General features: G+C 41.0%; 1 pseudogene across 1 annotated transcript; it reads left to right on the top strand.

Moving 5' to 3' along the window:
* Positions 1-1,190: 1,190 nt before the first annotated feature.
* On the top strand, positions 1,191-3,362 carry LOC147516320 (putative tatC-like protein ymf16; annotated as a pseudogene). Its single transcript, XR_015213023.1, has 2 exons — positions 1,191-1,428; positions 1,656-3,362. The product of XR_015213023.1 is annotated as a putative tatC-like protein ymf16 (transcript).
* Positions 3,363-12,211: the final 8,849 nt, after the last annotated feature.

The raw sequence follows: 12,211 nt of genomic DNA, 5'->3' as shown, positions 1-12,211 counted from the left end.
AACAGAGAAGACAAGATAAACTGACAAGTGTAGTTAGCACTAACTTCTAGTTAGATTCATTAGTTAAAATTCTGGTATGGTTAATAACTAACTAATCCTTGTCAGCAGTTAGTTACAGCTGTTTCTAAACTAGTATATATACAACATTGTATTCAGAGAAACAAAATCATCAAATCATTGTAATAAAGTTTGCTTTCATTTTAATTTGTTATCACTAGTCCTCAGCTCGTGAATATTTCTATATCAATATATCCTGATTCCTTTCTGATGTGCTTTATGTTTCCAAAAGCTAAGTCCAAGCCTTAAGTGGGTGTTCCGTGGATGGATGCGGAAGAATTCGGAACTTCTGAAAGGTCGGAGGACATCTATCAAGCTCATCCGGGAGGGCGAGTGTAGTAGACTTTAGAGCTAGCGTCCCAAACCGTTAAGTAATATAAAAGAAAGCTATAGACTTCGCTTCGGGCGGGCCTTCGCTTAAATCTGGGTAGAGGAATTGGTCGACTCATCGGGCTAAAACCTTTTCGACTTAAGGTATCCTGTCCCGCCTAAACTCCCTAGCCTGGCTAGTTTCTTTCCTGATGGCCTCCTGTTCAGGAGGACTCGCATATCGGTATCTACGGAATCCCAAATCGAAAACGACCGCTTCGCTAGGAAGGAGGGGTTGACTTCACGACTCGTCTCCTTCCCAGTCCAGTTTTTTAACTGACTCAGTTACAGATCTGTTGCATGCAACTTCCCTCCAGCTTCCACATGCCGCCGCACGAATGCTTTTACGCTATAGGCTGTGCCATCCCGCCCGTTCCGTTTTATGACCGGTCCAGTGTTCCTTCATTTCTCCGTGTCGACGGACCTCGCACCCCCCAGCAGCGGAGCCGATTTACTAGGATCAATCACCTTTCCAGCGCAACCCTAGACACTCCCTCCTTCAGCCTCAGTATCTTCACCTCGGACCCCTTCGGGATCGATCCCTTATGGCATCTGTAAAGTACTTTTATGCTCTGCATTTGCATCCAAGTAAGGACCTCTGACTCTGCTAGGTCCGGTTGAGCTCCGCCAGACGGTGCCCCTGCCGTCCCTTAATCAGCTCTCGCCGCGCAAAATAAAAAAAGAAAAACATGGATCTCGTGCTTGTTGCCATTTTATTAGAGCTCCCACTCACTCTCCACTACAAAGTTCTTATCGCTGTAAAAATGGGCCGGGTGCCCTTGTGCGATCTTAGGCCCGAAACATCAGAAGACCTGGTAATCCAAGTTGCTGTCGAAACAATAAAGGACCTGCTTGCGGACAAACTCTACGAGCTTCTACATTCGATTGGCGTTGTGGAGCTCCCTACTGACTATAACATGTTTATGCTAATTGATTTGATCGCTGGCGACCGGAGCGATATTTACTTTTGGAACAGGATGCTAACAGATTTGGAGACGCACGGTACCGCGCGAGTTCATATTTTATTTGTGTCTCGGATCTTATTAATTTCCTGGCCGGGGGGTGTTGATTATAATTCATGGTCCGGCGTTATCGGTGTGCTCATCCCTGATTTGTTTGTACCGCCCAGAAGGGCACGAAAGAGAGAGATCCAAGAGTACCACTTCCTCACTTAATTGATGAGAGAAGATTCGGGAGCCTTAGTCGATTATTAATATTTCTCATTTGAATTACTATATATATATCCTATGAATTTCATTTAGCACCGGAAACTATTCTAGGAGAAGTTCGAATCCGTTCCGTTTGGATATTGATCGGTCTTGGTTTGACATGGTTTACGCGCTACTGGTTCCCGGAAGAGTCAATATCTCCATTAGCTAAACCCTTTCTTACCCTGCCTTTGGACTCGTATTTTGTTCGTACACAATCAACGGAGGCCTCCCCGACATATGTTGCAACGTCTTCAATAGCATGCTCGTACTTCGTCTTTCCCTTAATAAGTCATCAAATTTGGTGCTTTTCGATCCCCAGTTGCTATGGGGAACAAAGGATGAAATACAATTGATTCCTCCATTTAAGTGGTTCTCGCTTCTCCTTGTTCCTGTTCCTAACTCCTCCCCGGGTAGTTCCCAATGTTTGGCACTTCCATACTTCGTGGGTGCAACATCAACAAATTCGCTCATGATCAAGTTACAACCTAAGATCTATGATCATATTATGTTAACTGTTCGTATTTCGTTCATTCCATCGGTATGCTCCCAGGTACCTGTAATTGTGATCCGTTTGCCAGAACCAAGGGGTCTTTCTGTGGAAACCTCCACGAACAATCGTCGTTTTTTGATGGTTTTTCCGCTTCTCACAGCTGCTCTTTCCACACCTCCGGATATCTGGTGCCAAATCGTCGCCCATTTCCTTATTTCTTCGATAATAGAGTTGGCTATCTCTGTGGCATCGATTGTACAAGTTCGTGAAGAGGGCTGGACGAGTGGAATGAGGGAGAGCGGCTCGATCGACAAAAGAGGAGTAGCCCCCCTAGAACCTGGCAAAGTAACTCTCAATGAATTCCAGAGCAATTCTCAACCAACATATGCTATTCATTCCCGTAAAGATGAAAAAACACAGAAGACTCCTTACCGTTGGAGCGAGATGAGTGATACATCCGGCGCTCTCCCGCTCTTTTAAGGCAGTTTTTTTTTTGTTCTCCAGCCGTTTTCGATTTTGTTAAAAAAAAATTTTGTGAGTAAGTTGAGCGTTGGAAGAAACAATTATAGGACCATTAACCATAAGATATTTTCTAATACTAATAAGGAGAGCTAGAGCTCTCTGAGCCAATTACAACTTAGTTGGAGTCAGCCTCAACCGCAGGTTGTTTCAAGTAGAAAGCACAACAACAAATAAGGGTTATCCAACCCATTTTTAACTACTTTATTTGATTTGAAAAACTGGAATTTTAAGTAAAAGGTAGGCCTGAAATTGTAAAACCAGTAGACGGAAGAGACTGTAACTACTTTTTTTTTCTTAGTCTCCCCAGCGGTCACCAAGGGCGGCAGCCCGCACAATGAGCTCTTGCTGTTCTTCGAGCAGCGCCCTCTTCCTGTTTTCGAGAGAGCGTATTTCGTTCTGAAGAAAAAGCATAAGATCTCGTATGAGAATTGGATCGATACCTGCAGGCATATGCTCCCAGAGCTAGCATTTGCTCCCGTTGGAGCTTTTCGTTTTCGGCTTTACGTATTTATTGCTAAATTTTCTCAAGTCTGATAGCGAGATCCATGGCTACGAAAAGCTCTTTCTTGCCGACTTCTAACTTCGGCCCCGTCTCCCTTTCTCTTTGCCAAAGAGACTGAAAGAAGCTTCTATTTATAGACGTTGGAGGCCCTTACCCCAGCAGTTGGTTCCGTAACATGGTTCAAACCTGGCCTTTCATGAATATTTAACCCAATCTACTAGATTTAAGTGCGCTGAATAATTATCCCCGTACGGATTTTAGTACGAAAGGCCCACCCCAAAAAGCTAATAGTCCTTTTGTTTTTCGCGGGTATCACCACGCGGCTTAACCCCGATCACCCCCTGAGGAATAGTATGCAATAATAGAGCGCCCAAGCGAAGCGTCAATTCTGTCAGAGAGTACTCCACCACGAGGGTTCCAAACCTCGGCCAATCCTCACTCGCCAGCGTAGTCCTTGCTTAGGAAAAAGTTGTTTGGCCGAACCACTATCTCTTGATTGATCTGATCATACGCTTGTTTTTCCCGCGTGCTAGTTCTCTTGATATTCTTTCTACAACTATAGATTTGGAGCCAATCAGGTATGACCGCGTGTCAAACGTGTCAGGTGAGAGACGAAGGAATATTCACCGGGATTCCTTTCCAATGAGAACTAGACAGGCATCCCATGTGCTTTGGGAAGCCATTCGATCTAGGAGTGAGTAGTCGGGCAAATAGATAGGAAGAACCGCTTTATGGAGGAAATGCTTGAATGAAGCTTGTGGTGTTCGGTCCGTTCAAGTGGTGGCGAAGTGCTTCCTCGCCAAAAGAAGCCGAGAGAGGGGTGATTCACTTTACATAAGCACGTGGAGCGAACTTTTCATGGCTTTATGTCCGTCTTCCTCTTTTTCTTTCACCGTGACTCTTGGTATCTTTGAGCAACCTTGACTGTCTTTCTTGTTGCACCTGACTAGCCCGCCCTTGGATCGCCGCAATTAGCTTCCCTCGCTTTCTGCTTCTCCCGCCGCTCGGATGCTTCGGGTTATGGGTAAAATCTAAAGAAAATAAATCGGTTCAAGCCTGTAGCTTAGACCAGCCGGTGGTGGTCGTCATTTGAATCAATCAATCAATTGCTTTCACTTTCGGGTTGGAAGGTTGCTAGAACACTAATAGGGACATTGGGGAATGTCGGACCTACCCGGAAACGAAAGGCGACATCCGCAAATTCGCTAGCTATATGAGCGTCGTCACGGTGGTCGCTTGCTTTACTTCTTCCTATGATGCCTTCGCGTATATGGTCCAGTGCCTTTTGTTAGAAAAATGATTTGTTCAAATCCATTTAAATATGAATGAGTAGTTTGTCTCCCAAAGTTACCCCACTTAAGATGAAATGGGTTTTTCTTGAAACGATGCGTAATGAGAGAAAAACCTTTTCAAAATGATGCATTTGTTTGAAACAAAAGATTGCATTATGCCAAAAGGTGCGACCTTTTGAAATGTGCACGGTTTGAAACGATTGCATCATGCTTGAAAAAGGTGCAACCTTCGAAATAGGCAGCGGTTGAAAGCGATTGCTATATCTTGAAATGGTGTGTCCTTTTCGAAACATGTGACTTTTCAAAGAGTTGCTTACTTTTTCCCAAGAGTCAACGTGTTGTTTGAAAAAGGCACCACTCACCTATAAATAGTGGATGAATTTGGAGAGAAGAAGACACGAGGATCACACAGAGTTGATCTTTCTCTTCCCTCCTGTTCTTAGTCAAATATTATGTTGTGTTCATTTGAGTCTATAAATTGAAGTGCTAGCTTTCTATAGAAGGAAATTAGTTCTATCTTGGGAGATAGTTTCCCATCAACCTTCAAGCAGTGAGGGGAAAATCTGTCTTAAGGACATAGTGTATCTACACTAGGCTCGGTTTAATTAAAAGTACAAGACACTTACAAGACAAAAAAGGTTTGTATAGTTTGGTAATTGGTAAAGAGTAAAGTACAATTAAGTTGTATATTCCTAACAACTTAAGGCAGTTTTTTTTTCTTCTTCTTCTTTACCGAGAATTTGTTTTACGTTTTCTTTTTTCTTTTGGTTTAAGGAAATAACAAAGTGTAGTTATATTTTTAGAATATGGCAACACCACTAGTTACTCCTATTTTGTTCTTTCTCCCTCTTGCTATTTCCCATTATGTTCCTCATGGGGAGAAGCTGAAAAGTTCAATGGAACCGATTTCAAAGCTACCGCAACATAAGGCGCTCTTATCGACTACCCCGAACTTGGCAAGGTTTCTATGGGATAAGGCTCCCGATGTAAGCCGATGAAACCGACAAAGGAGAAGGTTTTGGCCAAGGATGCTTGGTTTCATGCTGATTTCTTGTGTAGAAATTACGTCCTTAGTGGGTTAGGCCGACTCATTATACATTGTGTATAGTGTGTTCAAGGCGCTAAGGAACTTTGGGATTAGTTGGACAAGAAATACAAGAGTGAAGATCTTTGGCATGAAGAAATTCATAGTTGGCGATTTCTTGATTTCAAAATGACGGATAGTAAGACCGTCATAAGCCAAGTCCAAGAACTTCAAGTAATCCTCCATGATGTCATTCTTTGAAGGAATGACCACTAGGAGAATCTTTCAAGTGGCTGCTATGATTGAGAAATTACCACCATCTTGGAAGGATTTTAAGAACTATCTTAAGCATAAAACGCAAAGATATGAATCTTGAAGAACCCGATTGTCCGTCTAAGGATAGGGAAGATAACCGCCTATCCGAGAAGAAGGGCAAGGATCCCATGGTGGCAAAGGCCAATGTTGTGGAAGGATCAAGTGCTAAGGGAAAGAGGAAGCACCAAGACAAAGCTCAGGTGAAGAAAGTAGTATGCCTACTAAGTTCAAGGGCAAGTGCTACAATTGTGGGAAGGGACACATAAGGCAAGTGAATGTTGCAAAGCCAAAGAAGTATAAAAAACAAAAAGATGAAACCAATGTGACAATGGACACGCTTTCTAACAATGTTAATGACATGAACCTATCTGCTGTGGTTTCATGATTGGAAATGAAAGGGAATGGTGGGTGGATCTTGGTGCTACTTTCGCCACATATGCTCCAACAAATTCGATGTTCACCACTTATCATCTTTGTAGAAAAGGAAGAACAACTCTTTATGGGAAACTCTTCTACGTCCAGGTTGAAGGCAAAGGAAAAGTGGTGATGAGGTTGACTTACGGAAAGGAACTAACTCTGAATGAGGTGCTCTATGTGCACGACATTATAAGAACTTGGTTTTACGGTGGTTCTTTGAGCAAGAATGGCTTTAAGTTAGTCTTTGTTTTACGATAAATTTGTACTAACTAAGAATGATGTATTAGGTGGGAAAGGGCTATCTTCTTGAGGATGGGCTCTTTAGGATGTCTTGTTTTACTATTAGCCAAAAAGCCAATAAAGTTGAATCTTACTGTTTACTTGATTGAGTCTTCACATGTATGGCATGGTAGATTAGGACATGTTAATTATGATACTTTCGTAGATTAATTAATTTGGACTATATACCAAAATTAAAAATAGAACCACACCATAAATGTGAAACTTGTGTAGAATCCAAGTTGACCCGGATCATTCTTTCATTCCATTGAAAAAGTCTTGAACCTCTAGACTTAATACACGGATATATGTGATCCCTAAATGCGTCTGCGGACTAGAGGTGGTAAAAGTATTTCATTACTTTTATTGGCGATAGCACTAGATATAGTTATGTTTACTTGTTGAGAAGTAAAGATGAGGCAATTGAAGTGTTCAAACACTATAAAAATGAAGTTGAAAATCAACTAAACAAAAAGATTAAAGGCTATAAGGAGTGATAGAGGAGGTGAATATGAATCACCTTTTGAAGGTTTCTGTTCGAACATGGAATCATTCATCAAACTCTGGCTCCTTATTCACCTCGATCAAAGCGGTATTCTTGCGAACAAAACCCGAACTCTAAAAGAGATGATGAATGTTATGTTGTTAAGTTACGGTTTACCCCAAAATTTGTGGGGAAGCTTTGCTTTTGCCAATTACATTCTCAACAAGATTCCTAACAAGAAGGCGGCTTAAAACACCATACACAATTGTGGAAATGTCATCGGACTTCCTACTGAATTCTTAAAAGTGTGGGGGTGTCTTGCTAAAGTGGAAGTCCCTAAACCTAAGAAGGTGAAGATAGGACCCAAGACTATTGATTGTGTATTCATTGGATATGCAAACAATAGTAGTGCATATCGTTTTACGGTTCATAAATCCCGAGATTCAAGATATACATGTTAATACAATTATAGAGTCAAGGAATGCTTCATTCTTTGAAAAGATGTTTCTGTATAACATGTGTATAGAGTCAAGTTCAACAAAGAGAAGTTTAGATGCTACAACTAGTAACCATCCTACACAAAGCGAAATTGAGGAGGAACCTAGGCGTAGCAAAAGGTCAAGGGCGTCAGCGTCTTTTTGACCTGATTTTCTAACATACTTGTTGGAAAATAATCCTCAAACGTTCAAGGAGGCAATGTCATCTCCAGAAGCTACTTATTGGAAAGAAGCAATAAATAGCGAGATTGAATCCATAATGCAAAATCATACATGGGAATTGGTAGATTTACCACCAGGTTCCAAGACTTTGGGATATAAGTGGATATTCACAAAAAAATTTAAGACTGATGGATCAATCGACAAGTATAAAGCTAGACTTGTGGTTAAATGCTTTAGCCAAAAGGAAGGATTGGATTATTTTGACACTTATTCTCAAGTTACAAGAATAACTTCCATAAGGATGCTAATAGCAATAACATCAATACATGAATTTGAGATACATCAAATGGATGTAAAGACGGCATTCTTGAATGGTGAGTTAGATGAAGAAATATACATGGAACAACCCGAAGGGTTTATTGCTCCTAGACAAGAAAGGAAAGTTTGCAAGCTTGTTAAATCTTTATATGGATTAAAGCAAGCACCTAAACAATGACATGAGAAATTTGACAATGCAATGTTGTCAAACGGTTTCAAAATAAGCGAGTGTGACAAGTGTGTCTATGTCAAAAGCACTCAAAAAGGGATGTGTCATTGTTTGTCTCTATGTAGGCGATATGCTAATTTTGGGTAGTAATATGGATGTCATAAAATCTACCAAACAAATGTTGTCTAGTAAGTTTGACATGAAAGATTTAGGTGTCGTGATGTTTATCCTAGGAATTAAGATCTCTAGGATGGAGGATGGACTTGTTCTATCACAATCTCATTACATTGAGGCGATTCTTGACAAGTTCAAGAAATATAACATCACACAAAAAAGGTCACCGATTCTTGGAGATAGCATATCTCAACTAGAATACTCTCATTATACTTGGTAGTTTAATGTATGTCATGAAGGCTGTACAAGGCTGACATAGCATACTCTGTGAGCAAGCTAAGTCGATATCACAGTAATCTGGCGAGCGAGATCATTGGGTACGCCATATTGAGAGTTTTTGGGATACTTAAAGTATACTCAGAATTTTTGGTTTGCACTATACAAGATATCCAGCCGTTCGAGGAAGATGCTTGTGATGCTAATGGATATCGACACTAAAGACTCAAAGTCCACAAGTGGATATGTCTTTACACTTGGAGGTCTGTTTTGTTTCTTGGAAATCCTCAAAACAAGCGTGCATAGCGAGGTCCACTATGGAATCATAATTCATAGCATTGGACAAAATTTTGGAGAAGAAGCAGTGGTTTTGAAATTTCTTAGAGGATATTCCAAAGCGGGCTAAACTGTTGCCCGATGAGTGTGTATACAACGTGACGATAATCTGCTATTGGTAGAGCCGCAGTAGCATGTATAGCGGGAAGTCTCGACATATACATAAAGTAGACATAATACCGTTAGACAATTGCTCTCAAATGGAGTTATCTCAATCGACTATGTAAGGTCGAAAGATAACATTCTTGGATCCGCTTACAAAAAGGTTTAACAAGAGAGCAAGTAGAAAGATTATCAAGGGGAATGGGCTTAAAAGCTTTTGAGATAATCAACCAAGAATCATCATAATGGAAAAACCAACCTAGTTGGTTGGAGATCCCAAGATCTAGGTTGATAGGCCAACTGAATTATGTTTGTGACTTCGGTTAGCTTGGGGAGTAATATTATACTCTAACCCGTTCCTATATAAGGCGATTGCATATCACTTGCCTTGAGAACCGGGGATAAGTCAAGCTTTTAATGATTTACTATATCTTGGAAAGTTATGTTATCCAAGTGGAGTATTGCGGGATACTCTTTATAGAAATCACCTATGTTAGTCGCGAAGTGGGGCGCCTTATGAGAATTTTAAAGACAAATGTCTCAAAAGCACTATCACGAAACCAAGAAGTGTTCAAGGCCAAAATGAACACAAGCGTGAGAACCAAATGATATTGAGGCGATGCTGGCGTGAAGATGATTGTCTAGGTTTATACAAGCGGTGGCGGTTCAAGGACATTAATTGAAGTCTCTTGTCGTCCATTAAATCCGATCGTCTTTCACTAAGGCAAGTTCAAGACCTCCCATGCTACTTGACGATCACGGTATCTTTTCATTTTGTAAAAAGAACGAAATCCGATGTTTATGATAGAAGAAGCCAAATTTTCATTCATGTGGGGGATTGTTAGAAAAATGATTTGCTCAAATCCATTTAAATATGAATGAGTAGTTTGTCTCCCAAAGTTACCCCACTTAAGATGAAATGAGTTTTTCTTGAAACAATTACATAATGTGAGAAAAACCTTTTCAAAATGATGCATTTGTTTGAAGCGATTGCATTATGCCAAAAAGGTCGCGACCTTTTGAAATGTAATGCCTTTGGTTTGAAGCGATCGCATCTTGCGAAAAGGTGCAACCTTTTCGAAATAGGCAGCGGTTGAAAAGCGATCTTTATATATTAGAAATGGTATGTCCTTTTTTTCAAACATGTGACTTTTCAAAGAGTTGCTTACTTTTTCCCAGAGTCAGCGTGTTGTTTGAAAAAGCACCACTCACCTATAAATAGTGGATGAATTTGGAGAGAAAGACACGGGATCACACAAAGTTACGATCTTTCTCTTCTCCTACTGTTCTTAGTCAAATACTATGTTGTGTTGAATTCTACATAGAATTGAAGTCTAGCTTTATAGAAGAAAATTAAGTTCTATCTTGGGAGATAGTTTCCCATCAACCTTCAAGCACCGTGAGGAAAAAAATGTCTTAAGGACATAGTGTATCTACACACTAGGCTCCGGATTTAATTAAGAAGTCAAGACACTTACAAAACAAAAGGTTTGTATAGTTTGGTAATTGGTAAAGAGTAAGTACAATTAAGTTGTATATTCCTAACACCTTTGCCTATAGTGCCTAAGTGTCTCTACCAGCAAGTTTCTCCATTCGAAGCAGTAGCAGTTTCAGCTATTGATCCAGTTGTCCGAGCCTCCCGTCCCCACAGAGAACAATCACTAGAGAGTGGAGGGTACTGATCAATTCTCAGAATGAACCTGGTTCGATCTTATGATGAATAGGCATTGCGTTCTAGTAGTTGCCTATCCCTTTCTATCCGCTACTATATAAGGATAGACCATAAGCGGGTTCGCTCGCCCAACATCAGCCAATTGCACTCTTCCGTGCACTCCTACGACTCTCATTTCCTCTTTTCTATATATATTTTGCGTTCCTTTTCTCGCTAGCGTCTATGAAACTTGCCCATTGCTCATTGCGGGCGTAGCTATGCAGTGACTTGGTATGATAGGTTTCAAGTAGATTGTAGAAGTACCAGTGCTAATGACAAGGGCGGCTAGAGCAGCAAAGCATAAATTTCATTTTAATATGTTGTTAAATATGAAGTAGATTCGATTGGGCAAGAAGAAAGACTAGTTTATGGGCCCGACAGAAAGCCTACGAGCCTGGGAAGATAGCCTCCATAGGGACCCTCAAATAGTCAAAGATTTTATTAGTACCTACTACAAAGAGTGAAAGCTATAGCATAGGGTTCCTGACGTACTTGAGTTATAACATTTGAATTTCTCTTACATTCCACGTTCCCGAAACGGATCCTATCAAATATTTCACATTTTCTATGATCATCTCTATTTCAGGTATTCGGGGAATCCTCCTTAATAGACGAAATATTCCTATTATGTCAATGCCAATTGAATCAATGTTATTAGCTGTGAATTCGAACTTTTTGGTATTTTCCGTTTCTTCGGATGATATGATGGGTCAATTATTTGCTTCATTGGTTCCAACGGTGGCAGCTGCGGAATCTGCTATTGGGTCAGCCATTTTCGTTATTACTTTCCGAGTCCGAGGGACTATTGCTGTAGAATTTATTAATAGCATTCAAGGTTAAACATGACTCCTAGAGAGTTACAAAATACGAAGTTCTGTTCTCGTTTCATTCTCTTCTTTCTTTTTTTACTTGGCAGGGCATGTAAAGGAGCGTTTTGGTCTTCTCCTAATTACAACTAGGAAGAACGGGAAGGGTTAGGATTTTGGATGTGACCGGAGGTCATTTGTGAAGCGAAGCTGCCTACGTATCTTCTCTCGTTTTTCACGTTTTACGGGAGAAGAATCGAGTCGGCGTAGTTCCAATAGGTGGTATTTATAGAGTTTTGAGAGAGGAGATCCTTCCGACCGCGTGTATTCTTTTGTACAAATGTAGGGTGGAGATCGCGGATGAGTGTTGAATTGGATCTGTTATGATTGGGGGTAGATCACGGTAGTCCCTATTTCCGGTGTTGAGATTACCACTAAGATTTTGGCAATCATTACCCGGTGGGGCGTGTTTCTATTGGCGTTACGTATTTGGCGAAGTGTTAAATGCTGAGATATCTCCGTTCGCACCACCTACGAGAAATTTTCGCTCGCAGTCGGTCTTGGAAGGTCGCCTTGGATTCATCTATCTTTGCACGCGTGTGTCTGCTTGTATTTCACCGAGTCCATCTTGGAGGTCGATGTCTTGGTTAAGCATGCTCCTCGCGAGTCGCGATGCCTTATGAGGATATCGGCTCCCCTACCCTCCCTCGATGGTAGAGGCGTTGGTGTAAGGGAAGCCTTATTCTTGAGAAAGAAGA

Source organism: Coptis chinensis, chromosome 2 (genome assembly GCF_015680905.1).
Source record: "Coptis chinensis isolate HL-2020 chromosome 2, ASM1568090v1, whole genome shotgun sequence".
In the NCBI taxonomy this organism is placed as follows: domain Eukaryota; kingdom Viridiplantae; phylum Streptophyta; class Magnoliopsida; order Ranunculales; family Ranunculaceae; genus Coptis; species Coptis chinensis.
The sequence above is the reverse complement of the archived record's forward strand: the minus strand, read 5'-3'. Positions and strand labels throughout refer to the sequence as shown.